Here is a 17,220-nt window from a genome sequence, read left to right as displayed (position 1 = left end):
GTCAACTCGGACCAGCAGAATATCTCAATCTACATATAATACCAGGAGTTAAAAGTGCCTTTTGACCTGAATAAAAGGGGGAAATGGAAAGAACAAATGAGTTTATATGGCTATGAATCTCCAAAAAGAGCTGGGAGGTTATCAGAGGGGTTGCCCTTATGCACTCCTCAGCAGAGTCCCAGAGACAGATAAAGTAGATACAACCCTGGGTATTGGTTCTTCTGAGGACTACAGAGACCCACGGGTTCTATGGTCATGGCAGATGGAGTTCAGTGCCATGTCAGGTGGCCCTACTTTGGAGTTTGTGTTTCTGTGTAATGGAGATGGACTCAGATGTGATCTTTGTTCACAAGCCTCTCCTGTTACTTTTACCGGAACTGTAGTTGGTGCTGGGGTTTAATATATACCCAGGGTAGCTGAATCTCTGGACTGACCATGTGATAGCCTCAACAGACTTCAGCTCCTACACTCTGGTTTATTGGACTTACCCCACTCAGCTAACATGGAGTTGAAGAAGGTCAACCACCACACCAGGGAGCCTAGAGTGCCTACAACTGAAAGCAGGAGGATTGCATCCAGCATCCATGTGGAATCTAAGGCCCCTCTTGATATAGATGTGGAGTGGACACAGGATGGAGGAATAGAGTATGGATTAGAGTGGACTTACTGATATTCTATTCATAACTACTGTGATTAGTAATTGAAGAAAATGTGGCATTGGTGTGGAGAAAGCGGCCATGGTGGCTGCTGGGGGTAGGGAATGGGAGGAAGAGATGAGATGTGGGAGCATTTTCATGACTTGGAGTTGTCCTGGGTGGTGCTGCAAGGACAGTTACCAGACATTGTATGTCCTCCCATGGCCCACTGGGTGGAATGTGGGAGAGTGTGGACTATGATGTGGACTATTGCCCATGAGATGCAGCGGTGCTCAGAGATGTATTCACCAAATGCAATGAATTTCTCATGATGATGGAGGAGATTGTTTTTATGGGGGTAGGAGTGGGGTGAGGGGGGTTGGGGTATATGGGGACCTCATATTTTTTTAATGAAATATTAAAAAATAAATAAAGACAAAAAAAGAGAAAACACTGGAAAAACATAAAGAAGATTTTGAAAGTGTAAAAGAAAACCACAACAAAAATTATGGGAATGGAATATACAGTAGAAGAAGTCTAAAATATTCTAGAGGCATATAACAGCAAAAATAATGAGGCAGAAGAAAGAATCCACATACTAGAAGACAGGACAACCAGTATCTTACACACAGAAATACAGATAGAGTGAAGAATGGGGGAAAAAATGAGAAGGGTCTCAGGAAATGAATGACAGCATGAAGCACACAAACATACACATTATGGGTATGCCAGCATAAGAAGGGAAAGGGGGAAGAAAAAATATTTGAGGAAATAGTGGCCAAAAATTTCCCAACTCTTATGAAAAACTTAAATATAATTATCCAAGAAGCACAACATATTCCATACAGAATAAATCCTAAATAGACCTACTCCAAGACAATACTAATCAGAATGTCAAATTCCAAAGACAAAGATTTCTCATCCTGACAGCAACAAGAGAAAAGTGATTCATCACACAGAAGGGAACCTCAATAATACTATATTTAAAGTACTGAAAGAGAAAAAAATGCAGCCAAGAACTATTTACTGGGTGAAACTGACCTTCAAAAATCAGGGAGAAGTTAAAATATTCACAGATAAACAGAATCTGAGAGAGTTAATCAATATGAGACCTGCTCTACAGAAATACTAATGGGAGTTCTTCAGACTGAAAGGAAAAGACGGGAAAGAGAGTCATGGATAGAGTGTAGAAATGAACATTATTGGTAGGATCATTAAAATTGCATAAAGAGAAACAAAAATAATATATGACATATAAAAACCAAAGAATAAAATGCTTGAAGTAGTGTTAAAGGACTAAACTCCCCATCAAAAGACAGAGATTGGAAGAATGGATTAAAAGTGTATGGTCCAACTCTATGCTGTCTACAAGATACTCACCTTAGACCCAAAGAATCAAATAGGTTGAAAGTGAAAGGTTTGAAAAAGATATTCCATGCAAATAGTAACCAAAAAAGAGCTGGGGTAGCTACAGTAACATAGAAAAAAATAGACTTTCAATACAAAACTGTTATAAGAGATAAAGAAGGACACTATATATCAGTAAAAGATGCAATCTACAAAGTAGAAAATCATAACCATAAATAGTTTTGCACCTAACCAGGGTGCCCTAAAATACATGAGGGAAACACTGGCAAAACTGAAGAGAGAAATACAATAATAGTTGGAGATTTCAATACAGCACTCTAATCAAGAGATAGAACAACTAAGCAGAAAATCCATAAGGAAACAGAACTTAAATAATATGATAATCGACTTAGACCTAACAGACATGTACAGAGCATTACATCCCAAAAACGCTAGGATATACATTTTTCTCAAGAGTACCTGGATCATTCTCCAGGATAGACCACATATTGTGTCACAAAATAAGTCCTGATAATTTAAAATGATTGAAATTATTCACAGCTCTTTCTCTGAACTTCTTTTCATCCATAAATATATTTATACATAATCATAATAGCACTATCATACTTAATAATTCTGCAACATCATCAAATATCCAGTCAGTTTCCACATATCCAATTGTTTCAAAAAGTCACAGCTTTTTGGGGGGGAGGGGAGATAGCAGGGATGGAACCAAGGACCTCATATATGGAAAGCAGGCTCTCAGCCACTAAGCTACACTTTATATCTTCTTAAAGTTAATTTGTTCTTCTTAATTCAAGGTCCAGACAAGTTTCTACACATTGCAATTGGTTGATGTGTCCTAATTCTTTTTTAAAATATATTTTTATTGAACTTTATCATTCATGCATGAACATGTATAAATGACAAGCGTGTTGTAAAACTTGTGAACTTAACAAAATAAACATGCATAACACCATACAGGGGTCTCATACATCACCCCTCCGCCAACACCTTGCATTGTTGTGAAACACTTGTTACAAATTATGCAAGAGCATTGCCAAAATATTACTACTAACTATAGTCCCTATCTTATATTTGGTGTATTTTCCACCAATCTGCCCTCTTTTTATTACAGAGGTTGTGAACTTACAAAATAATCATGCACATGTGTAGAATTCCCATACAGCACCCCTTCACCAATACACCACACCATGGTGGAACATTTATTACAGATTATGAGGTAATATAATCAAACTATTACCACAAACCATGGCCCATAGTGTACATTTGGCAACACTTTTTCCACACACCTCCATTATCAATACAGTACATCTTTTGCATTGATGTAAGAATATTAGAGTATTGCTGTTAACCACAGTCTATAGTTCACCACAGTTGTACTTTTCCCAGGCTTCTTCACATTCCCACCACCCTGCAAAAGTGATGTACATCTGCTCTAGCTCAGAGAAGGACAAAAGGCTTGCATTTGTACCCTCAACCACAATTCTAATCCACCAGGATTCACTGTGTTATTCAGTCCCTAGGTTATTATTTAGCTTTCTTTCAATTGACATTTACTTCCCCAGATTACCATTTTCAGCCACAATCCCATTTATAAACCAGCTGCTACTCATTATAATGTGTTACCATTAACTAGTTCCACACATTTACAGTCAAGTTAATTAAAACGTCTACATACACTAAGCATCAGTATTCCTTCTTAACCCTCCTCTTATCTCCTAATAATACATACTCTAGGTTTTAACTCCACGTGTTTATTCTTTGTATTTAGTTCATATTAATGAGACCATGCAATATCTGTCCTTTTGTGTCTGGCTTACTTTGCATAGTATAATGTCTTCAAGATTCATCCATGTTATCACATGTGTTCCAATTTCATTTCTTCCTGCAGCATAGTATTCCATCACATGTACATACCACATTTTTTTATCCCTTCATTGGTTGATGGACACTTGGGTTGTTTCCATTTTTTGGCAATTGTGAATAACACCAATATAAGCATCGGTGTGCAGATGTCAGCTCGCATTATAGTTTTTAGTTCTTCTGGATATATTCCTAATAGAGGAATTGCTGGATCATAAGTCAGTTTCATATTTAGCTTCCTGAGGAACCACCAGTCTTCCACAGAGGCTGAACCATTTTACAATCCCATCAACTGTAAAGGAGTGTTCCTATTTCCCCACATCCTCCCCAGCACTTTTTGTTGTCTGGTTTTTTTTTTATTATGACCATTCTCTGTGGTGTTAGATGATATCTCACTGTTGTTTTGATTTGCATTTCCTAATACCTAGTGATATGGAACATTTTTTCATGTGCTTTTTGGCCATTTATATTTCCTCTTTGGAGAAATGTCTATTTAAATCTTTTGCCCATTTTTTAATTAGATTGCATGCTCTTTTCTTGTTAAGTTGTATGATCTCTTTATATAGTGTGGAAATCAAACCCTTATAAATATTTTCTCCCATTAACTGGGCTACCTTTTCATCTTTTTGATGAAGTCTTTGAGTCACAGAAGTGTTTAAGTTTGAGGAGGTCCCATTTATCCATGTTTTCTTTCATTGCTTGTGCTTTTGGTGTAAGGTTTAAGAATATGCCACCTAACATGATGTCTTGAAGATGTTTCCCTAATTTTTCTTCTAGGAACTTTGTGGTACTTGCTTTTATATTTAGGTCTTTATCCTTTTTAGAGTTAATTTTTGTATAAAGTGTGAGATAGGGGTCTTCTTTTTTGCTTTTGGCTTAGGATATCCAGTTCTCCCAGCACCATTTGTTGAATAGACTGTTCTGTCCCAGTTGGGTGGTTTTGAGGGGCTTGTCAAAAATCCCTTGGCCATCGATGTGAGGGTCTGTTTCTGAACCATCAGTTTGGTTCCATTGGTCTATGTGTCTATCTTTATGCCAAAACTGTGTTGTTTTTACCACTGTAGCTAGGTAATATGATTTTAAGTCTGGAAGTGAGAGTCCTTCAACTTCATTTTTCCTTTTTAAGAGGTTTCTGGCTATTGGGGGTCACTTCCCCTTCCAGATAAATTTGATAATTATGTTCTCCCTTTGTTTAAAAAATGCTGGTGGAATTTTTACTGGGATTGCACCAAATATATATATCAATCTGGGTAGAATTGATATCTTATTGATATTCAGTCTTCCAACCCATGAGCATGGAATGTTCTTCCAGTTATTTAGGTCTTTTTTTATTTATTTTAGCAATGCATTATAGTTTTCTAAATACAACTGTTTTACATCCTTGGTTAAGTTTACTCCTAAATATTTGACTCTTTTACTTGCTGTAGTAAATGGAATTTTTTTTCCTGACTTCCTCCTCAGACTGCACGTTACAATTATCTAGAAAAGCCACTGATTTTTGTGTATTGATCTTGTATCTTGACACGCTACTGAAACTGTTTACTAGCTCTAGCAGCTTAGTTGTAGATTTTTTTGGAACTTTCTAGATATAGGATCATATAAACAGCAAATAGTGAAAGTTTTATTTCTTCCTTTCTAATTTGGCTGCATTTTATTTCTTTTTCTTGCCTGATTGCTCTAGCTAGAACTTCTAGCACTATATTGAACAGTGGTGGTGACAATGGACATCCTTGTCTTGTCTCTGATCTCAGTGGGAAAGCTTTCAGTCTTTTACTATTGAGTACAATGTTAGCTGTGGGGTTTTTATAAATGGCCTTTATCATTTTGAGAAAGTTTCCTTCAGTTCCTATCTTTTATAGTATTTTTATCAAGAAAGGATGCTGTATTTTTGCCAAATGCCTTTTCTGCATCAATTGATAAGATCATGTGGTTTTTCTTCTTTGATTTGTTAATGTGGTATAATATGCTGATTGATTTTCTTGTGTTGGACCACCCTTGCATGCCTGGTATAGACCGATTTGATCATGATGAGTATTTATTTTAATGTGCTATTGGATTTGATCAGCAAGTATTTTATTGAGAATTTTTGCATCTGTATTCATTAGAAAAGTGGGTCTGTAATTTTCTTTTTTTGTAATATTGTTACTGGCTTTGGTATTATGGTGATATTGACTTCATAGAATGAGTTTGGTAGTGTTCATTCTTGTTCAATTTTTGGAAGAGCTTGAGTAAGATTGATATTAAATCTTCAAATGTTTGATAGAACTCACCTGTGAAACCATCTGGTCCTGGGCTTTTCATTCTGGGGAGCTGTTTGATGACCATTTCAATGTCTTTACTTGTGATTGGTTTGTTGAGGTTCTAAGGTCAGTGTAGGAATTATTCCGTTTCATCTATATTGTCTAGTTTTTTGGCATTAAGTTGTGCATAGTATCCACTTAAGATCTCTCTTATTTCTGTGGGGACTGTAGTAATGTTCCCGTTTACATTTTTTTTTTCATTAATTAGCATCTTCTCTCCTTTTTCTTTAGCTAGTCTTGCTAAGGGTTTGTCAATTTTGTTAATCTTCTCAAAGAACCTATTTTGGTTTTGTTAATTTTCTCTATTCTTTTTCGTTCTCAATTTCATTTATTTCTGCTCTGATTTTATTATTTCATTCCTCCTACTTGCTTTGGGATTAGTTTGCTGTTCTTTTTCTAGTTCCTTCAGCTGTGTAGTTAGGTCATTCATTTTAGTCTTTCTTCTTTTTAATATAAGCATTGAGGGCTATAAAATTTCCTCTCAACACTGCCTTCCCTGCATCCCATAGGTTCTGATATGTTGTGTTCTAATTGTCATTCATCTTGAGCTATTTATTGATTTCTCTTGATATTTCTTCTTTGATCCACTGATTATTTAAGAGTGTGTTGTTTAATCTCCATGTGTGTATGTGTGTGTGTGTGTGTGTGTGTGTGTGTGTGTGTGAATTTTCCCTCTTTTTGCTCCTGGTTGAATTCCAACTTTATTCCATTATGATTAGAGAAAGTGCTTTGTATAATTTCAATCTTGTTAAATTTATTGAGATCTGCTTTGTGACCCAGCATATGGTCTATCCAGGAGAAACTTCCATAAGCACTTGAAAAGAATGTATATACTGCTGTTTTGGGGGTACAATGTTCTGTATATATCTATTAGAGTTAGTCCATTTATCATACTATTCAACTTCTCTGTTTCTTTATTGAATCTCTGCCCAGATGTTCTATCCAATGCTGAGAGTGGTGTATTGAAGTCTCCAACTATTATTGTAGAGATGTCTATTTCTCCCTACAGTTTGGCCAGTGTTTGCCTCATGTATCTTGAGGCATCCTTGTTAGGTGCACATACATTTGTGATTGTTGTTTCTTCCTGGTGAATCATCCCTTTTATTAATATGCAATGTCATTCCTTGTCTCTAATAACAGCTTTTCTTTTAAAGTCTATATAATCTGATATAAGTATGGCTATCCCAGCTTTTTTGTTGTTGTTGTTACTGCATGCATGGATTATCTTTTTCCAACCTTTCACTTTCAATCTATTGGTATCCTTGGGTCTAAGGTGAGTCTCTTGCAGACAGCATACAGATCGCTCATATTTTCTTATCCATTCCATCAGTCTGTGTCTTTTGATTGGTGAGTTTAATTCATTAATATTCAATATTATTACTGTAAAAAGTTCTTATTTCATCCATTTTGATCTTTGGATTTTATCTGTCATTTTATTTTCACCACTCTGTTGACACTTTTAGCTACTGTTACCAATACAGTCATCATTTCTAGACTCTCTTTCAAGCCTCTTTCTCCTCTCTTTTCTTTTCAGGCTGTAACACTCCCTTTAGTATTTCCTTCAAAGCTGGTCTTTTTGCTATAAACTCTCACAGTTTCTGTTTATCATGAATATTCTAATATCACCCTCATTTTTGAAAGATTATCCTGTTGGATATAAAATTCGTGGCTGGCAGTTTTTCTCTTGCAGTATCTTAAACACATCATACCCCTGCCTTCTTGCCTCCATGGTTTCTGATGAGAAATTGACACAATTTTATTGGGTACCCCTAATATGTGATGTATTGCTTTTCTCTTGCTGCTCTCAGAATTCTCTCTTTGTCTTTGACATTTGACATTCTGATTAATTTGTGTCTCAGATATGTTCTATTCAGATTTATTCAGATGGGAGTACATTGTGCTCCTTGGACACAGATATCGGCATCCTTCAATAGGGTTGGGAAATTTTCACCATTATTTCTTCAAATATTCCTTATGACCTTTTTCCCTCTCTTCTCTTTCTGGGACATCCATGGCATGTATGTTTGCATATCTCTTGCTATTATTTAGTTCCCTGAGACCCTGTTGAAATTTTTCCATTCATTTCTTCATCTGTTCTTTTTTATGTTCACTTTCGGAGGCCATGTCTTCAAGCTCACTGATTTCTTCTGCTTCCTTAAATCTGCTGTTATATGCCTCCAGTGTATTTTTTAATTTAACTTATTGCTCATTTCATTGCATAAAGTCTGCTATTTTTCCATGTATGCTTTCAAATTCTCCTTTGTGATCTCCCAGTGTCTTCTTAACATCCTTAATCTCTTTAGCCATCTCATTGAATTTATTAAAGAGATTTGTTTGAACATCTATGATTATTTGTCTCAACTCCTTTATGTCATCTGCAGGCTTATTTTCTTCCTTCAACTTGGCCATAACTTCCTGTTTCTTGGTATGATTTGCAATTTTTTGCTGGCATTTCCACATCTGGCTTGCTAGATATATTTATTCTGGGTGCAGTTTTTCCCTTTAGTTTAGGGCTTTCTTGTCTTTTCTCTCTTGCTTGTTGTGTAGTAGGAATCAAAGATATATTTGGTGCTGTAAGCTATGGGACCTGAAGTTGCCCCATTGTCCCAGGAATTGATGAAGCTTCTCCCATCTTTCTCCTCTGTCAGGAGAAAGGACAGAGTGGCAGCCACATATAATAATTCAAGTTGGGCAGGACAAGACTGTCTGTAGTTGTGCAGAGAGACTGATGAAGCTTCATAGCCTTTTCTCCAATACCTTGGACAGGAATAGAGATATTCTTGTGGGCAGCAATCTATGCCATGTAGGTCCAAAATGAGCACAGTTGCTCAGGTAAACTGATATAGGATCAGACACCCTCCCTGCCTGGGGTGGGAATGGACCCTCTGGAGTGCCCAACAATCTAATCCATGTGGGCCAAATATGCCTCCAGTTGCCCTGAGAGGTTGAGAGAATACTGTCCCTTCTGCCCTTCAGGGGATGGGAACAGAACCAGCAATGCCCAACAGTTCAGTCCCTATAAGCTAAAAGTATCCACCATTGCCTGGAGAGGCTGAGGAAACACCAGCCCCTTTCTATCCTACTGGATGGGGTGTGGTTCTATGGGTGTCCAACAGTTCAGTCCCTTTAGGCTGATAATACTTGCCATTGCCTGGATGAGCTGAGGAAACACCAGCACCCTCCTATCCACAGGCACCCAACATTCCAGTCCCTTGTAGGTCGAAAGTACCTGCCGTTGTCCAGAAAGGCTGTGGAGACACCAGACTCTTCCTATCCTATTGTGGGTGTGGATTCATAGGCATTCAACAATCTAATCCATGCAGACCAAAAGGGTGTGCCATTGCCCAGAAAGACTGTAGAAACCCCAGACCCCTCCTTTCCTATTGAAAGTTGAGGTTGGCTCCACAAGTATCCACCCATCCAAGCTGTGTGGGCCAAAAGCAGCTGCAGTTACCCAGAGAAACTGGGAAAATACAGTCCATCTCTTGCCTTATTGGGAATGGGGGTAGAGCCACAGGTGTCCAACAGTTGGGTTTGTGGGGGCCAAAAGTGCCTGCAGTTGCCCTGAGAGACTGAGGGAACACCAGTACCCCTCCTATCCTATTGTGGGACAGAGGTGGAGATGGACTTGAAGGCACTCAACAAACCAGTTCATGTGGGCTGAAAATGCCTGCTGTTGTGTAGAGAGGCTGAGGGTACCCAGCTCCTCTCCTATCCTACTGGGGTGTGGGGATGCAGCCCCAGGTGACCAACTATTCCATCTGTGCCAGTGGAGAGCACTTGCAGTTGCCTGGAAAGCCTGGTGCAGGTCCTGCCAATTTCCTCTGCTGGAAGTGGGACTGGAGCCTAGGCTAGGAATGTAGTCTAATCTTGGTGAAAAGAAGCCATTCCCTAACTTCATGGAATTTTCAGTCATCCAGGCTTCTCCTCATGCTGGAGACAGAGTAAAAATGGCAGCTACCAGATTCTTTACAACTTGGACAGGCTCAAACTGTTTCTAGGATTATACTTTAGTCGGCCAAGTCCAATAATCAGTATGTGAGGTTGGTGGACAACTGTCTCTTCCTCCACCATTTATGGGAAATGGAGCTTCTAACTCCTCACACAGAGTAGCTCCTGAAGCATCTTGCACCACAAGTAGAATGGGCACTAGCCTCTGTAGTATGGCCTGCAGTTTTCCAGAGAGGTGGTACAGGTTCCTCCAACTTTCTCCCTGCCAGAAGTGAGGCTAGGGTTTAGGCTAGAGCTGCAATCTGATCTGGATGGAAAGAAGCTGGTCCCTACCAGCCTGTGATTTTCAATCAGACCCACTCCCACTCATTCTGGGGTCAGAGTCAAAATGGCAGTTACTGGCCTCCTTCTGACCAGGAGGTCAGTTTAGTAGTCAAAGTTTAGCTGTTCCTAGAATTATACTTTAGCCTGCTGAATTTACTAATCAGTAGCCAAAGTCAGTGCCACACTGTGTCTTCTACCTCCAATTTTTGGGAAATGGAGCTTCCAACTCCAGCCTCAGAATAGCTCCTGAGGTGGCTTGCGCCATAGGCACCAACCTCTGCAGCATGGAGGGTACTACTCATGAATTCTCTCTTCAGATGGTCAGTCTCCTCCTTCCATACTTTTGAGGATGTTGCAAGATATTCTTCTGGTCTCCTAAGCCTCCCAAACAGGTGCTTTAGATAGCTCTAGGAAAAGCAGATGTGGCTCATGTGATTGGGCTCCCATCTACCACATAGGAGGTGCAGGGTTTGATCCCCAAGGTCTCCTGGTGAAGGCAAGCTGGCCTGAGTAGAGAGCCAGCCTATGCAGAGAGCTGGCACAGCAAGATGATGCAACAAAAAGAGACACAGAGGAGAGACAAAAAGAGATGCAGTAGATCAGAGAGCTGAGGTGGTAAAAGAGATTGAGTGCCTCTCTTCCACTCTGGAAGGTCCCAGGATTAGTTCCCAGTGCCACCTAAAGAGAAGACAAGCAGACACAGAAGAATACACACAAAAGGACACAAAAAGCAGACAACAAGTGCAAAAACAATGGGGGGGGGGGGAATAAATTAAAAAGATAGCTCTGCATGATTACTAACTGCCCTGTAGCACAAGCTGACCCCAGGAGCTCCCACTCTGCCACCATCTTGGCTTCTCCCCTCTGGCCATTTTTAATGAAGCTGGTAATCAATAACCATGGAGAATGGGAAAATTCACAAACACATGGATTATTTAAAAGACTCTTAAATATTGAAGAAGAAATTGCAAGAGAATTCAGTTAGTATCTCAACACTAATGAAAATGAGAAAACAATGTATCAAAACTTATGGAATGCAGTGGGAAAATCCACAACAAAGTTAATAGAACTAACAGACAAGTTCAGCAAAGTGGTGAAATACAAGATTAAGACTCAAAAATCAGTAGTATTTCTATACACTAGTAAAGAGCAAATCATAGGAGGAAATCAAGAAAAAAATTCCATTTACAATAGCAATTAAAATAATCAAACATCCAGGAATAAATTTAACCAGGAATGTAAAGGACTTATTCACAGAAAAATTATAAAACATTGCTAAAAGAAATCAAGGAAGATCTAAATAAATAGAAAGACATTCCGTGTTCATGGATTGGAAGACTAAATACCATTATGATGCCGATTCTACCCAGATTTACAGACTCAACTCAATCCCAATCAAAATTCCAATAGCCTACTTTGCAGAAATGGAAAAGCCAAACATCAAATTTATTTGGAAAGGTAAGGCGCCCAAAATAGCCAAAAATGTCTTAAAAAGAAGACTACAGTTGGAAGATTCACACTTTCTGACTTTAAGGCATATTACAAAGCTACAGTGGTCAAAACAACATGGTACAGGCATAGAGATAGATATATTGACCAGTGGAATCCAAGTGGGTGTTAAGAAATAGACCCTCACATTTATGGTCAATTGATATTTGACAAGGCTGTCCCATTCAACTGGGACAAAACAGTCTCTTCAACAAATGATGTTGGTAGAACAAGATATGCATATACAAAAGAATGAAAGAGGACCTTTATTTCACACCTTATACAAAAAGTAACTCAAAATATATCAAAGACCTAAATATAAGAACCAGAACCATAAAAATCCTAGAAAAAAGAAGGAAAATATCTTCATGATCTTATGGTAGGCAATGATTTTAGACTTTACATCTAAAGTGCAAGCAATGAAAGAAAGAATAGAAAAATGAGACTTCCTTAAAATTAAAAACATTTGTGCTTCAAAAGACTTTGTCAAGAAAGTGTAAAGGCAACATACACAAGGGGAGAAAAATATTTGGAAACCACATATCCTTTAACAGTTTAATATGCAGAATATATAAAGAATTATTACAACTCAACAATGAAAAGACAAACAACCCAATTTAAAAATGGGCAAAAGACTTGAATAGACATTTCTCCAAAGAGAAAATACAAATGGCTTATAGCAGTTTGATATTATTGATGAATTCCAAAAAGAAATATTGGATTATGTTTGTAAACTGATTTTTAACTCTGGGCATACGAGATTAGATTGTCAGTCAGGTATTGAGTCCCCACCCTTTGGTGGGTAGAGATCACAGATAAAAGGCATGGCAAAAGACAGCGTAGGAGAGATTTTTGATTCTGGAGTTTTGATTGGAGTTTGATACTGAAGTCTTAAACTGGAGCCCCAGGAAGTACACACACAGAGGAAAGAGAAGCAAGCCCCAGGAAGAGAGGAAACCAGAGCCCAGAAAGAAGCAAGCCTGGGAAGAGAGGAACCCTGAGTCCAGAAAGAAGCAAGCCTGGGAAGAGAGGGACACAGGAAGCCTGAGCCCTGACAGATGTCAGCAGCCATCTTGCTCCAACACATGGAAATAGAGTTTGGTGAGGGAAGTAACATATGCTTTATGGCCTGGTATCTGTAAGCTCCTACCCCAAATAAATACCCTTTATAAAACCCAACCAATTTCTGGTATTTTTCATCAGCACCCCTTTGGCTGACTAATGCATGGCTAAAAAGCACATGAAAAGATATTCAACATTACTAGCCATTAGGGAAATGTAAATCAAAACCACAATGAGATATAATTTCATACTTACTAGAATAGCCACTATTTAAAAAGAAAAAAAGGAAAAGAAAACTACAAGTGTTAGAAAGGATGTGGAGAAATAGGAACACTAATTTACTGCTGGTGGAAATGGGAACTGTTAAGTAATGCAGCCGCTAGACAATTCCACAGAAAGCCTAGTATAGAGTTGCCATGTGATCCAGCAATCCTGTTACTAAGTACATACCCAGAACACTGAAAGCACGGACTCAAACAGACATTTGCACACCAATGTTCATAGTGGCATTATTCACAATTGCCAAAAGATGGAAGCAACCCAAGTGTCCATCAACTGATGAATGGATAAATAAAACATGGTATGTTCATATAAAGGAATGTTATTAGGTTTAAGAAGGAATGAAGTCCTGTTGCATGCAACAACATGGATCAACCTTGAGGACATCATGTTGAGTGGAATCAGTCAGACACAAAAGGACAAATATTGTATGATGTCACTGATAGGAAGTAATTAAAATAAGCAAACTCATAGAATTAGAATCTAGAATATAGGTTACCAGGAAATAGAAAGAAATTAGAGAATGGGAAGCTAATGCTTAATTTGTGCAGAATTTCTATTTATGTTGATTGTACATGTTTGGAAATGGATAGTAGTGATGGTAAACCATTATTGTGAGTGTAATTAACAGTGCTGAATTACGTTTGTGAATGTGGTTGAAAAGGAAAGTTTTAGGTCATGTATGTTACTAGAAGGAAAGTTAAAAGATTAAACATGGAACTGTATAACACAGTGAACCCTGTGGTGGATGATGGACTGTGGTTAATAGTACAAATATAGGAATGTTCTCTCATGAATTATAACAAATGTATGACACTATTACAAGGTGTTAGTAATGGAAAATGTAAACTATGTACTATAGTTAAGAGTAATATTTTCATATTCTTTCATCAATTGTAACAAAGGTACCACACTAATGCAAAATGTCAGTAATAGTGGAGTATATAGGAAAATCATATTTTTTACATGCATTTTTTTTATAAACCTACAACTTCCCCAATTAATAAAATTAATTCAAGATGAATCATAGATATAAAGTAAAACTAAAACTTTTAAGGCTTCTAAAAGAAAACTTGGAGAATACCTTTACATCAGGGCAGGCAAAAAAATGAAATGACAAGTCACAGACTGGTAAAAAAAAAATATTTACAAAACAGATGTCTGACAAAGGACTTGTATCCAGGATATTAAGAACTCCTACGGCAAAGTAATAAAAGACAACACAACCCAACAAAAAGAAAAAAAGGTAGAAAGACTTGAACAAACACTTCAAAAGAGAAGATTATTAATAAATGCCCAAAAAGCTCATGAAAAAGTACTCAAAATCTTTAGTCATCATGGAAAAGCAAGTTAAAAGGCTAAAAAAACAAGCCTGATAATACCAAATAGTTGAGGAAGATGGAGTCAACTAGAAGCCATGCATGTTGCTGGTGGGAGTGTAAAATTCCCTACAGCCACTCAAGAAATCAATTTGACATATTTCTCAAGTTAAACATACCCCTGCAGATGACCCAGCAATCCCACTCCTTAGTACTTACCCCACCCCACCTCATCCCCCCAAAATAGCAATACATACCCACAAGATTCGTGCAAGAATCTTCATAGTAGCCTTAATTGGAACTGACCCAAATATCATAGGGAAAATGGACAAAGGGGAATGAAATACTACTCAGCAATTGTCTTAGTGCCCCAGCTGCCATGAGAAATGTTTTTTGTGGAAGTTCTTTGGATGAAGAGATGCATAAAAGCAGAGCTTTGTTAGATCAAAGGCCCTGAGGAGATGGTAGAGTGAGGGCAGTGGAGGGTCTTCCTCTGGGCTTACTTAACCCAGGGTTCTACAAGGATCTGTGGAGAAGAGAGCGAAGAAGCACACGGAGGTCCCGAACTCCTGCCTTTATTGTGATGCAGATATTGGAGTAGGACTTTCCTGGGGTACCGGAGATTGGAATTTCAAACTACATGACAGAAAAAGCAGAAGCACCAAGGACCATTTGGAGAAGCTGAGGGCAGCTTCTTATCAGCCAAACCCTATGGAGAAACAGGTTTTGCTAGCAAGATATGTGGCCCGAAAGGGCAAGAGGCCATTTGGAGAAACTGGGGAAGTGCTTCTTATCATCCTTACTAGTTACAGTTTCGCCCAGGGCAGAGGTAGCTGGGGTGTTCACTCAAAAGGTAAACTTACAACTATACCAGGCAGGATGACAAAGCCCCTAGTGTAATTTCTTTTATACCATCACAACAAATATCACATAATGGGAAATTATCGGCTCACTGTTTCAGAGCCTAGAAGACATGTTTCCTCCCTGGGTCAGTAGTGTTCAGCCCCACCGCCAACATTGGGTTCCTCGGCTTTCTCATCACATGATGATGTCCTTTCCTTTATCTTTCTGGTTCCCCCTGACTTCCAGCTTCCAGCTCCTCCCTGGGTTTTCTCTAAGTTCTCCACTGATAGAATTAAAACCCATCCTGATTCAGTTAGTCACCTCTTAATTAAAAATAACATTTTCAAAAGGTCCTGTCTAATGGGTGCCCACCCACAGGAATGGGACTAAAGATTAAGAACTTTTTTTCCCCTGGGGTACATTATTCAACCTACCACTGCAATGAAAAGAATAAAATTATTGTAATATGCACCAACCTGGACGAAACTCATAAATAGTATGCTAAGTAGCCAGACACAAAAGAATATATTGGGAAGCAGATGTGGCTCAACCACTTAGGCTCCTGCCTACCACATGGGAGGTTCCAGATTTGGGTACCAGTGCCTCTTAAAAGATGAACAGATCCCACCTCCCATGGCAACAGAGCTAGGCACTAGACACCTCATCAAGGAGCTAGACTCCACCCTCCCTCCCAGCAATAAGCAGAGGCCACAATCCAGCAGAGGCCACAGCCCATAGGTGGCTCAGCCCTGTGGGCATGGGGGGTACGGTGAGCACTCCCTTCTCATGTGGGAGGTACTGGGTTTAGTTCCCAGTGCCTCCTGGAAGGCAAGCAGACAGATGAGTGAACCATCTGGGGGACAGGGGGTGATAAATAAAGAAAAAAATAAATAATAAACCTTTAAAATATATATATATGTATATTCAGGGAAGCAGATGTAGCTCAAGTGGTTGAATGCCTACTTACCATGTATGAGGTCCTGGGTTATATTCTGTATGATTCACTTACTTGAAGTCCAAAAACTGGCAAAATTAGTCTGTGGTGATAGAAAATCAGATAGTGATTGTCTCTAGAGAATCAGGGATATGAACGGGAAAGTGACATAAAGAATCTTTTGGACTCATGGAACTGTCCTATACCTTGTCCCACGAGCCCAATTGTATATACTTTTATCAAAAGCCCTCAATTTACAATTGTCAAAACCCTTCAAACTGTGTACTGAAGAACAGTGCCCCTTATGGTATATAAACTATATCTCCATACCCAGAAGAAACTATGACAGAAAACCACTCTCTTTGTTAATGCTGATTGATGTATATTTGGTAAATAATTATTTTTGGCATTTTCTCATTTTTCCAAAAAAAGAAAAACACACTAAAATATTTAAAATTAAATTTTAAAAGTATGTATCTAAATCAAGAACTTCCTGTCCTCAGGGAGCTTACAAATTAATACAGAGCCAGACAAGTAAAGAAATTTTTGAAGTTCATAAAGTTCAATGTGTCAGCAAGGACTTTGCTTCTCAGGGGCCTGAAGCACCAGTCTAGCTAGGATACAAGAGATTGCATTTGAAATGAGAGACATTCCCAAAGCCTCGATGAGCTTACTTGGGCATATTACTACAGTAAACTAGAACACCTGGGCCTTTGTTTGTGGTCACCAAAATTTAAAGGAAACAAACAAACAAACAAGATAGTTAATTTTTTTTACATTTGTTCCTTTTAAACTACATGACATTTACATGTTTTCAGTATACTCCCCCTTTCAGCAACTCAGAAACAAGT

At 38.4% G+C, this 17,220-nt stretch overlaps 1 long non-coding RNA gene across 1 annotated transcript in view; it reads right to left on the bottom strand.

The window, feature by feature from the left end:
• The window catches only part of LOC131280438 (uncharacterized), an 83,754-nt gene that overhangs the window by 62,671 nt on the left and 3,863 nt on the right, over positions 1-17,220 (bottom strand). The window contains exon 2 of the long non-coding RNA XR_009188033.1: positions 16,403-16,472. This is a non-coding gene — a long non-coding RNA (uncharacterized lncRNA). The remainder of the gene's footprint in view (positions 1-16,402; positions 16,473-17,220) is intronic.

This window comes from Dasypus novemcinctus, chromosome 11 (genome assembly GCF_030445035.2).
Source record: "Dasypus novemcinctus isolate mDasNov1 chromosome 11, mDasNov1.1.hap2, whole genome shotgun sequence".
NCBI classification, from domain to species: domain Eukaryota; kingdom Metazoa; phylum Chordata; class Mammalia; order Cingulata; family Dasypodidae; genus Dasypus; species Dasypus novemcinctus.
Note: the sequence above shows the minus strand (reverse complement) of the source record. Positions and strands in the feature narration are given on the sequence as shown.